General features: G+C 41.0%; 1 protein-coding gene and 1 pseudogene across 5 annotated transcripts in view; both read left to right on the top strand.

Moving 5' to 3' along the window:
- The window catches only part of MSRA (methionine sulfoxide reductase A), a 515,786-nt gene that overhangs the window by 80,821 nt on the left and 421,289 nt on the right, over nucleotides 1-13,676 (top strand). The window lies entirely within an intron of this gene.
- LOC149453077 (U2 spliceosomal RNA) lies at nucleotides 9,488-9,658 on the top strand (annotated as a pseudogene).

The raw sequence follows: 13,676 nt of genomic DNA, 5'->3' as shown, positions 1-13,676 counted from the left end.
TATCCCCCCTTATGTATTATACATGGTGATCATATCCCCCCTTATGTATTATACATGGTGATCATATCCCTCCTTATGTATTATACATGGAGATCATATCCCCCCTTATGTATTATACATGGTGATCATATCCCCCTTATGTATTATACATGGAGATCATATCCCCCCTTATGTATTATACATGTTGATCATATCCCCCTTTATTTAATATACATGGAGATCACATCCCCCCGTATGTATTATACATGGAGATCATATCCCCCTTATGTATTATACATGGTGATCATATCCCCCCTTATGTATTATACATGGAGATCATATCCCCCCTTATGTATTATACATGGAGATCATATCCCCCCTCATGTATTATACATGGAGATCATATCCCCCCTTATGTATTATACATGGAGATCACATCCCCCTTATGTATTATACATGGTGATCATATCCCCCCTTATGTATTATACATGGAGATCATATCCCCCCTTATGTATTATACATGGAGATCATATCCCCCCTTATGTATTATACATGGAGATCATATCCCCCTTATGTATTATACATGGAGATCATATCCCCCTTATGTATTATACATGGAGATCATATCCCCCCTTATGTATTACACATGGAGATCATATCCCCCCTTATGTATTATACATGGTGATCATATCCCCCCTTATGTATTATACATGGTGATCATATCCCCCCTTATGTATTATACATGGAGATCATATCCCCCCTTATGTATTACACATGGTGTCATAGCCCCCCTTATGTATTATACATGGTGATCATATCCCCCCTTATGTATTATACATGGTGATCATATCCCCCTTATGTATTATACAGGTTGATCATATCCCCCCTTATGTATTATACATGGAGATCATATCCCCCCTTATGTATTATACATGGAGATCATATCCCCCCTTATGTATTATACATGGAGATCATATCCCCCTTATGTATTATACATGGAGATCATATCCCCCTTATGTATTATACATGGAGATCATATCCCCCCTTATGTATTATACATGGAGATCATATCCCCCCTTATGTATTATACATGGAGATCATATCCCCCCTTATGTATTATACATGGAGATCATATCCCCCCTTATGTATTACACATGGTGTCATAGCCCCCCTTATGTATTATACATGGTGATCATATCCCCCCTTATGTATTATACATGGTGATCATATCCCCCTTATGTATTATACAGGTTGATCATATCCCCCCTTATGTATTATACATGGAGATCATATCCCCCCTTATGTATTATACATGGAGATCATATCCCCCCTTATGTATTATACATGGAGATCATATCCCCCTTATGTATTATACATGGAGATCATATCCCCCCTTATGTATTATACATGGAGATCATATCCCCCCTTATGTATTATACATGGAGATCATATCCCCCCTTATGTATTATACATGGAGATCATATCCCCCCTTATGTATTATACATGGAGATCATATCCCCCCTTATGTAATATACATGGAGATCATATCCCCCCTTATGTATTATACATGGAGATCATATCCCCCCTTATGTATTATACATGGAGATCATATCCCCCTTATGTATTATACATGGAGATCATATCCTCAATATGTATTATACATGGTGATCATATCCCCCGTATGTATTATACATGGAGATCATATCCCCCCTTATGTATTATACATGGTGATCATATCCCCCCTTATGTATTATACATGGAGATCATATCCCCCTTATGTATTATACATGGTGATCATATCCCCCCTTATGTATTATACATGGAGATCATATCCCCCTTCTTTTTGTGAATTGGTGCCCAAAACTGAACTGCATATTCCAGATGAGGTCTTACTAATGATTTGTACCGGGGGAAATGATATCTCTCTCTCTGGTGTCTATACCTCTTTTAATACAAGAGAGCATTTTTCCCAATGCAAACTAATACCCAAGCAGTGAAGAAGTAGAACCCAGACTTTCTTGCTAAAATATATTACAACTACACTATATAATGCACCCCTAATGCCATATGTTTCCCTAATGTTTAACCCTACCCACCTATTAACTAATGCTAACTTCATCTAATCTAAACCCCTGTATTTAATTATAAAATGTACTTGCCTCTGCAGGATCTCACAAGATTTTGGTAATTCAAATGCATACCATGCTAGATGCCACAGTAGACATGAGCAAAATCTGGATCGGACCTTAGCAATAGGCTAACTCATAGACCAGGTTGAAAGAAATGGTCACCAATGATGAGTGTTCAGTGTTAGTGAGTGCAACTGCAAAGGAGAGTTAGACTGAGGACTCTGTATACTCAATCCCTTTCTCTATTTCAAAAGTGAAAAATCAAGGGTCTGTTTATACCCTTGATATTTCAATAACTCCAGCAGTGAAAAAAAACCAAAATAATAATGTTAGATCTGGTGTGGACCTTAAACCTGGGTTCCCACTGATGCGGTGTGGAATTCGCACCGGTTTCTGTGCAAATTCCGCACCACATCACAATTGCACCCTGTTTATGCGAACCACTGCGGGTGTGTATGTTAACAACACCCCGAAATATGTTCTCAAAACGTGGTGCGATATGCAGAATTGGATCGCATGGGTGTGAATACCTATGCGATCCGATTTTAGTGCGGACCAAAAAAAGGTTCCTGCACTTTTGTGGTGCGATTTGAGCCATAAAAAATGTATTGCTCAAATCGCACCGCACATAATTTGCATTTGATTTACACAGGAATGTGATGTGGTTCCTGTTTGAATCACATGTGATGTGCCGCACCACAGAAGTGTGAACCCAGGCTAATGGTAGGCTAACTCATAGACTAGGTAGAAGAATCTGGCCACAAATGGTGGGTGTTCAGTTTGAGTGAGTGCAACTGCAAAGGAGGAGGAGATTGAGGACTCTGTGTACTCAATCTCTTTCTTTATTTCAAAAGTGGAATATCAAGTGTCTGTTTAGACCCTCTAGTATTTCAATTAAGCCCCCAGAAGTAAAAAAAAAAAAAAATGCAAGATCTGGTGCGGCCCTTAATGGTAGGCTAACTCATAGATCAGGTAGAAGGAGCTGGCCGCCAATGCTGGGTGTTCAGTGCTAGTGAGTACAATTGCAAAGGAGAAGGCGATTGAGGACTCTGTGTACTCAATCTCTTTCTCTTTTTCAAAAGTGAAATATCAAGGGTCTATTCTGACTCTCTAATATTTCAATAAAGCCCCCAGTAGTAAAAAAAAAACGCAAGATCTGGTGCGGCCCTTAATGGTAGGCTAACTCATAGATCAGCTACAAGGAGCTGGCCACCAATGATTGGTGTTCAGTGCTAGTGAGTGCAACTGCAAAGGAGGAGGAGATTGAGGACTCTGTGTACTCAATCTCTTTATTTCAAAAGTGGAATATCTAGGGTCTGTTCTGACCCTCTAATATGTCAATAAAGCCCCCAGTAGTAAAAACAAATAAACAAAATAATGCAAATTCTGGCGCGGACCTTAATAGTAGGCTAACTCGTGAATCAGCTAGAAAGAGCTGGCCACCAATGATAGGTGTTCAATGTTAGCGAATGCAACTGCAAAGGAGAAAGGAGATTGAGGACTCTGTACTCATCCTCTTTCTGTATTTCACAAGTTAAAAAAAAATCAGGGGTCTTTTCAGACCCCTGATATTTCAATAAAGCATTCAGTAGTAAAAAAAAATCATAAAAAAAGAAACAAAAAAGTCAAAAATAATTTAATAAAAATAAAATAATTTTCCATTCACTGCACAAGAATGTATGCTGTTCTTTGTGCGCTGTGGTTTCATTCATTGTTAATGGTACCCCAATGCACCTTTCTAACACGTGTGCATTGAAACGCACCATAACACATGGTAACTTAATACCATACATGGCTGTGTGCTCTGCGTTTCTAAAAAAAAGAAGAAAAAAAAAAAAGGTGCATTTGTCTTTTTGGCTCCCCTAACACAATGCACACAGAAATTACACACACTGAACACACACATGTGCGTTTCATACATATGGTATGCACATTTTCGGCTTATTCACAGCAGAGGTGCTGGTGTGCATTGTGCATGTGCGCTGCCGACCCTTGTTATAGCTCATCCAAGCGCTTTGTTTATTTTCCTTTCTTTAAAACTTTTTTTAAATTATATCCATTCAATCAGTGTGTTGGCACATTTACACTTGCTGTAACGTGCTGCAATAAAATGTATATCGCTGTATAAAATGTATATTTGAACACAACACACCAACGCAATGAACATACAGCACTGTGGATAGGGCGTTACCACCATGCGAAGGTGTGAAGCCAACCTCCAGATTTTTAGTGTAAATTGCTTTTTTACAGTTTTGTGTACCTTCAGGTTTCACCATTTCTCAAAAAGGTGAAATTGAAATTTTACACATGCTGTCTATTAACCCCATGAAGTTTTTTATGTTTAGTTAGTTATGTTTTGTGTGCTAATAATGATTTTAGTGTATTTTTTTAAAATTATCGTTTTGATAAACATTTCCACAACTGTCCGGGGATTTGCAAAGTCATTAGCACTTTTTTTATTTTACTGGTCCTGTGCTTTCACAAAATTGAAGGTTTTGTTTATGGTTTATGGTTATAAACTCTGAAAGTTGTAACTGAAAATTTTTTCTAAAAAGTGCAACATCGTACCACACAAGGTGGATGTGTTCTAAGGTCAAACGTCTCTGGGTCCATGTCCAGATTTATTTGATCACTCTAATAAACATTGTCAGTAATCCCAAAGTTGCTCTCCTTAATGAACCAATCAAAAGGATTCCTAGACACACTCAAAACTTTATATACTATATGTTCTTGGCAGCTAAAATTGCAATTGCCTGGAAGAGTTCAGTGGTGGACCTAGCTGTTAGGAAGAAAAAAAGCAACCGAATGCCTGAGCTCCTGTGCTGGACAATGGACTCCGCAATGTCAATATCTCCACATGTGTATGAAACAAATGCAAGCCTTGCTGCCCTCAACGGACCGGGGAAATCCAAAGAGAACTGTGTATGAAAAGACAAAAAGAGGGCTCATGGGCCTAGTGCATTACTTTTAAAAATTAGATTTATTGATAAAAAGTAAAATACTCACAAGAGAAATAACAAATGGAAAGCATGTCACAAGATATGCAGTGTGGTCCAAGACCCCTGAAGGTGGTCTGGTGGGGGACTGTAGACCTCTGGATAGCTGATGGCTGACACCTTTCTAGGTTGTACCTGTTCCTCAGAGCCAATGACCTAGCTGTGATGAAATGGAAATTAACATCGATAATGACCAATGAAAACATGGTCATTATTTTGAGAGACACCTCCTTGAGGTATGAGAAAGTTATGAATCCCTGGATACACTATCTTCAAACCCTATCTTAATAGCTGACGTCTTGGTGGTACGGTTTGGCCTTCAGACAGGCCATACCTTCTTCGCTTTTCTTTTTCTTCACTGGTGGTAAAATGATACTTTATAGAATATGGATGGAATTGTACGAGCATGACTACACCAACCTCATCAGCTTGCTTTGAGCCTTCAAGTAGCTCAAAATGTTTCACTCACAGGCTTTGAATGCGCACATTTTTCGCCTCTATACTGAACAATGCTATCTGATTTGGCTTGTAGATGCATGTAGTGCCTTGGTCACCAGTGCCTTAGCTGTTTGCTTCTTGTTTTATTTTTCCCACCTGTGTTTTGGGACTATTATCAGCATTTTCACAGAAAGAATGACTACTTTCTCTGTTCTGGTATTTTAAATCTTTTAATAAAAACTTTGAAACAGAAAAAAAAGTAAAAAATCTGAAAAATGATCTGGCCAGCTGAGACCAAAGTTGTAGCGGAAGGGCCTAGGGGCTAAAGGGTTGAGGAGGGAACATATATTATTTTTGGTGAACGATGGCCATGAAGCTTTGATCTTGTTTATATGTTGATGTTTTCCTCCATCTCTGATGCATCAAAGAAGGCACTTCTTTCTTTTATCTTTGGCCTCTTGACTTCTAGATTGTATGAAAATATTCTCCTCCACTGGATTCCCTTTATTGTGCTGCGGCTATTCTTTTTCTCTGGCTTTTGCATGTCAAGGTAAAGCGCCGTAAAAAAAGTTACATATAAATTGAATGAAATGTTGCTACATACATTACTGTCAAGAACGTTTTGCAAATTACACATTTGTGAATTGATTCTGTGAAGGTCATGTTCCAGCCGTGACATATGGGCTGTTTGTTCTTATTTTTCACTTATTTTTCATAATATTGCTTTTGCTCTCTTCATGATATTTTACTTTGCTGTGTCTTCTTGGTGCTGTTTCAGGGGTTGATTTATACTTCCTGCCCGTCCAGGTCAATTGTCTTGAGCCACTTCAATCCTACTCCAGTCAACAACGAAGTCTTAGTATTACAATAACAGAATACCTGTCATAGCCACACGAGGCACGCCACGAAGGATGGAGGGAGGGGGAGATGGAGGCTGAGACAAGTTGCAAACTCTGCATTATTAGACTTTGGTGGATGCTGGAGAAAAAAGCCACCTGTTTCTTATATCTCACCCAAAATTTCATACACGGGATCAAACAAAATAATTATAGTAAGTGGAGCTCAGTTCTACACTACCCAAGAGATATAAGAAGCCAGAAGGTGACTCGATCCCTCCTTAGTCATCAGATTCCAGATGAAACAGCCTGTTAGACTCCACATTACCCAGAGCATAAGACTTCCCATGACAGACCATTTGACTCCTCATGACTGTTATATTCCTCAGAACACAGCCCGTCAGACTCCCAATGACCCAACCCATCAAACTTTCCATGACAGCCCATCAGACTGCACGTGACACAGACCATCAGACTGTGTATTACACTGTGTTTCAGAATCCACGTGACTCAGCCCATCAGTCTCCTCATGACACATTCCATTAGGCTAGGTTCACACCTATTCAGTTTGCGTTTGATCCGTTTCTGCAGTGTGTTTTGCGTTGCGTTTTTGCACAATTGTTTTTGAAGTGTTTTTTTTAATTTTTGGCAAAAACACAGCAACATCGCACTACCTACTTTTCTGTAGCATTTCCATTCAAGTCTATAGAACCAAAAACACAACTTTTTGCGTTAAAAAAAGTCCCTGACCCTTTCCGAAAATGCGGAGATGTGAACGTGTCCCATAGGAAACCATGATAAATGGACTGTAGTGCATTTCTGCAAAACGATGTGGAAAACGATTGGGTGTGAACCTAGGATAAGACTCCTCATGATACAGCCCATCAGACTCCCCATGACCCAGCACATCAGACTTGCCATGACCCAACCCATCAGACTTCCCATGACCCAGCCTGTCAGACTCTACATTACACTGCCTTTCAGAGTCCACGTGACACAGGCCATCAGACTCTCCGTGACACAGGCCATCAGACTCTCCATGACACAGGCCATCAGACTCTCTATGACACAGGCCATCAGACTCTCCGTGACACAGGCCATCAGACTCTCCATGACACAGGCCATCAGACTCTCCATGACACAGGCCATCAGACTCCCCATGACTCAGCCCATCAGACTTCCCATGACACAGCCAATCAGACTTCCCATGACACAGCCAATCAGACTTCCCATAACAGCCCATCAAACTGCACATGACACAGCCCGTCAGACTCTACAGTACACAGCCTTTTAGATTCCACGTTACTCAACCCATCAGACTCCCCATGACACAGCCCATCAGTCTCGCCAAGACACAGCCCATCAGACTGGTCATGACACAGCCCATTGACTGGTCATGACACAACCCATCAGACTCCCCATGATACAGCCCTTCAGAATTCATCTGAGACAGTGTGTTTGACTCCCCATGATCCCACCTACCAAATTCCACATGACACAGTCCATGAGATTCTGTGTGACACAGCCTATGAGTTTCCATGTGACACACCTCATCAGACTCCTCATGAGACATCCCTTTATACACTACATGATAGAGCTTATGAGTTTCCACATTACACAGTCCATAGGACTCTCCATGTCACAGCCCCTCAGATTCCAGATGCTACAGTTTGCTTGGCACAGCCCATTAGACTCCCCTTGACACAGTCTTTTGGACTCCCAATGACAAAGCCTATCGGACTCCCAACGATGAAGTCCATCAGACTCCATGGGGTTTATTTACTAAAGCTGGAGAGTCCAAAATCAGACTCCCTTCTGCATAGAAACCAATCAGCTTCTAACCTCAGCTTGTTCAATGAAGCTTTGGCAATGAAACCTGGAAGCTGATTGGTTTCTATGCAGAAGGGAGTCTGATTTTGGACACTCCAGCTTTAGTAAATAAACCCCCATGTGACACAGCCCATGATGTTCCATGTGACACAGCCCATCAGACTCCTCAAAACACAACCAACCAGACCCATCATGATGCAACCCATTAGACTCTCCATTACACAGCCCTTCACATTTCACTTGACATAGCCTTCCTTCCTGACTCCCCATGACACAGCCCATCAGACACCTGATGATAAATTCCATCAGATCCCACATGACACAGCCCATGAGATTCTATGTGACTCAGCCCGTCAGACTCCTCATGACAAAGCCCATTAAACTCTCTATTGCACAGTTCATCAAACTACATTACACAGCCCCTCAGATTCCAGATACCACGGTCCACCAAACTCCCTATGGCACAGCCCTTTAGATTTCACATGACACAGCCTGTCTGATTCCCCATGACACAGTCCATCAGACTCTCAATAAAAATGCCCATCAGATTCCATACGACACAACCCACCAGATTCCATTTGACACAGTTCATCAGACTCCCCATGACCCAGCCCATCGGACTCCCCATGACCCAGCCCATCAGGCTCCTAATGATATAGTCCATCAGACTCAACGTGACATAGCCTATGAGATTTAATGTGACACAGCCCATCAGACTCCTCATGACGCATCTTATCATGACACAGCCCCTAACATTCCTGATGCTACAGACTGTCTATGACACATTCCTTTAGAATTTACTTGGCACAGCTTGTCTGACTCCCTATGACATAGTCCATGAGACTCCCAATGATAAAGACAGTCAGATTCCACATAACACAGCACATGCGAATCCATGTGACATAGCCCATCAGAGTCCACATGACATGGCCCATCAGACTCTCAATCATAAAGCCCATCATATTCCACATGACATAGCCCATCAGACTCCACATGACATAGCCCATCAGACTCCACATGATAAAGCCTGTCATATTCCACATGACACAGCCCTTCAGACTCCACATGATATAGCCCATCAGACTCCCAATAAAAAAGTCCTTCAGATTGCACATGATATAGCCCATCAGACTCCCAGTGATCAAGCCCTTCATATTCCACATGACACAGCCCATCAAATTCTTCATGATATGGCACATATAGGTATATTTGAGGTCCTTGTATCCTTGTTCCAGATCAAAAGCTAGAATTTTTAGGAGAGGTCAGCAGTGGCAGCCCCATCGCTTCTCGGCTTTTTGGCTAAGATCAAGTGTAGTATCTGTTCTTATCAGTGTCCAGTAGGGGTGCTCCACCGTCATTCTTGCTTTTAGGTGAGGATGGCTGGCTGTATAGTGCCCCTGCTGGTATGATGGGAGCTCTGAAGGCTAGTACTGGCTGGAGGAGAAACCGAGGTGCACACAGGCTGTTGGGGCCCGAGAGTAATTCTGCAGGGGCCCAGTTCCTCCTGATTTGAATGGATCTACCTCGTCTGGCCAGGGGCCAGGGAGGCAGAGAGTCCACAGAGCAGTTCCCCCTGGGTGGTCACCTCAGGGGTGCTCTTAGTAGCATAGGGAGGTGGGATCCCAAGTGTGAAAAGTGCACATGGTCACTGTTGCAAACACTTTTTCTGCACTTTAGGGCTAGGCGTTTTGGCTAAGTCCAGGGCAATTGCTACAGGCCTCAGGGTCTAGCCAGTGCACAATTGCTCGGCCACTTATTTATTTTTCTACAGCGTTTTGTCACCTTTCACTTTTCTGTGTGTTATTTTTCTCACTGGAATGGAGGGTGTGGGCCCTTGTGCTCCCCGTGAAGTCAAGGGGGAGGATGCGATGCGTGGCCATCAGATTCCTTCCTGCCCTGTCTCTGGGGGGGTCTCTCTTCGGGAGAGCTCCCTGAACCTAGTATTTGGTGGTTGGCTTCTGCTAGCCACAAGGAAAGAGGTCCACCAGGCCTTTTGGTTAGGTGGACCATGTGGAAACCTTTGTCTCGGTCAGTAGCCTTGTGCCCCGGGGGATCAGGGTAGAGGTCCTACCCCTTCGGGGGGTGGACTAAAGCACACCCCTAAGTGCACTTTTTTGTGTTTTATGTTTTGCACTTGCACATTTTTTGTCCACTTATGAGTTTTTGTTTTTTTGCACCTCTGTGGACTTAAGAAAAAAATTCTTCTCTCAGGACTGGTTTATTTCAATAGAAGGAAACAGTCAATATCTATATGTTGCATTTCTGTTCCTGAGATACAGAGAAAATAACAAAGAGTCCTTATGAATGGCGTTATTTGGTATGAAGAAGGATTAAAACATTCTTTCTGCATTCAGATAAATAAGTAGTATTGATTGCCACTCTGTTTCTATAGAACCAAAGGCCCCTCTCTGAATAAAGAGAATTTCTGTTCTCAATATCCTTGGACTGTCAATCTTAAATAGAATTCAGAAGTCAATCAGTCCAGTCTTGACAGGAGAGGAAGTTTCAAAGGATAAGTGCACTTATTAAAGATCGATGACATATATACTTCTATTGACAAGAAAAGAAAAAGATTTAATAACATTGTAGTCTTTTCAATTTAATGTGTATCTTCAGGCACATATAAAATGTGAAGAGCACAGTGCATGTCATGTTCAGGTATGCTATCTTCTTAATTTGATTATGTATCCATCCTCATGTATGTGTTGATCCTGCCAGTTTGTTGCCGTTCACTTGATTTCAGGTCTAGGGCCGGTAACTCTTGCCAGACTTAAATATATATAGGCAGTGCTGCGCAATACTATGTGCAAAAGATTAGATATGTACTCTTCATTTAGCGCCAAGTGTTATCCCACAGTGCAAAAAAAGTGATATGAATCAACCAATGTAAATTAAAAAAAAACAAACTAAGAAATCACATATCCACGTGTGCCAGCTAATTTGTCTGTGTGTACCACTTTAAAACCTAAAGTGCAACTGCAATCCTACCTAATAATTCCTAAGTGATAAAATGAAGACATACAGTTGTGTTCAAAATAATAGCAGTGTGTTGAAAAAAGTGAATAAAGCTGAAAATCCTTCTAATAGCTTTTATTTCCACACACACAAATGCATTGGGAACACTACACATTCTATTCCAAATCAAAACATGAAGAAAAAAAAATCAAATTCGTGTTGTTCCTCTAAAAAAATTGAAGAAAAGTGAATATTAGACAAAAAATAGCAGTGTTTGTATTCTTCTTTACAAACTCAGACATTCACTATATAAACTGAAAAATGTTTGAAGATTTTTCTTTCCTTTGAATCACTTAATGAATATTTGGTTGTAGTCGCACTGTTTCTGAGAACTGCTGTACATCTGTGTTGCATGGAGTCAACCAACTTCTGGCCCCTGTGATCAGGTATTCCAGCCCAGGATGATTGGACTACATTCCACAGTTCTTCTCTATTTCTTGGTTTTGCCTCAGAAACTGCATTTTTAATGTCACCCCACAAGTTTTCTATTGGATTAAGATCCGGGGATTGGGCTGGCCACTCCATAACGTCAATCTTGTTGGTCTGCAACCAAGATGTTGCACATTTACTGGTGTGTTTGGGGTCGTTGTCTTGTTGGAACACCCATTTCAAGGGCATTTCCTCTTCAGCATAAGGCAGCATGACCTCTTCAAGTATTCTGATGTATTCAAACTGATCCATGATCCCTGGTATGCGATAAATAGGCCCAACACCGTAGTATGAGAAACATCCCCATATCATGATGCTTGCACCACCATGCTTCACTGTCTTCACAGTGTACTGTGGCTTGAATTCAGTGTTTGGGGGTCGTCTGACAAACTGTCTCCGGCCACTAGACCCAAAAAGAACAATCTTACTTTCATCAGTTCACAAAATGTTGCGCCATTTCTCTTTAGGCCGTCAATGTGCTCTTTGGCAAATTGTAACCTCTTCAGCACGTGTCTTTTTTTCATCAGTGGGACTTTGCGGGGGCTTCTTGCAGATAGCTTGGCTTCACATAGGCGTCTTCTAATTGTAACAGTACTCACAGGGAACGTCACACCTTCTTTCATCTTCCTGGAGCTGATTGTTGGCTGAGTCCTTGCCATTTTGGTTATTCTTCTATCCATTCGAATGGTAGTTTTTCGCTTTCTTCCACGTCTTTCAGGTTTTGGTTGCCATTTTAAAGCATTTACGATCATTTTAGCAGAGCAGCCTATCATTTTCTGCACTTCTTTATATGTTTTCCCCTCTCCAATCAACTTTTTAATCAAGGTACGCTGTTCTTCTGAACAATGTCTGGAACGACCCATTTTCCTCAGAATTTCAGAGAGAAATGCACTGTAACCAGCATGTACAACATTTGCTGCCTTCCTTCCTTAAATAAGGGCAATAATTGCCACCTGTTTTTCAAAGAATGAATGACCTCACTAATAGAACTCCACACTGCTATTATTTTGAACATGCCCCTTTCAATTAGTGATTCAATGACACAGAATCAGCAACATGCATGTCATGACTGTTGGGTCTGTTGGATTTATATTACTCTACTACACCTGCTAGTAAATTATTTGCAATGTAGAAATATCATTTCTACCAAAAACAGTGATTGATCAGGTTAGTGATGTCTGACTGCTATTATTTTGAAACCAACTGTATATGTGCAAATTTGTGAATTCAAAATATGACATATCTACGTGTACCACTTGTTCATCTGTGTGTACCACTTTAATTGCACACATCCCTCTAAAGTGCAACTGCAATCCTTTCTTAACACAAATTAGGTATATTAAAACCATGTAACTTAAAATATATATATGAATAACTCCAATTATAAAATGTTGTCCACATGAACTAGCATAAAGCGTAGAGGTTATTGTCCATGTGTGTTAGGCTGAACATAAAACACATTTGTTTCTAAGTTAAGTAGGTATCTTGCTCCACACTTTTGTGTAGAAGAACAATAAAAGTGTAATTTAATAATATCAGAGTGGAAGCATAGAGCGCTATATATTCTTCTTTCTTCTGAGTTTTCCATTGCCCTGGTCTGGTCTGTTTCATGGAGGATGGAACTGAATTGTGAAGCATCTGGTGGCTGCAGTGGTGATCAGTGCTGTGGCTTAAAAAAAACCCACTTAAAGGGGAAGGCACAAATGACCTAATGTAGGGTCATTGGTTCGAATCCAAACCACGGCACCACCTGCCTGGAGTTTGCATGTTCTCCCTGTGTCTGCGTGGGTTTCCCCCGGGTACTCTGGTTTCCTCCCACACTCCAAAGACATGCTGGTAGGTTAACTGGCTCCTGTCTAAATTGTCCCTAGTATATGTATGTATGAATGTGAGTTAGGGACCTTAGATTGTACACCCCTTGTGAGTTAGGGACTGATGTGACTGTACAATATATATGTAAAGCGCTGTGTAAATTGACGACGCTATATAAGTACCTGAAATAAATAATAAAAATAAAATAAATA

The sequence above is a fragment of the Staurois parvus genome, unplaced genomic scaffold (genome assembly GCF_062004578.1).
Source record: "Staurois parvus isolate SC_StPar_1 unplaced genomic scaffold, SC_StPar_1.0 ptg000453l, whole genome shotgun sequence".
Taxonomy (NCBI): Eukaryota; Metazoa; Chordata; class Amphibia; order Anura; family Ranidae; genus Staurois; species Staurois parvus.
Note: the sequence above shows the minus strand (reverse complement) of the source record. Positions and strands in the feature narration are given on the sequence as shown.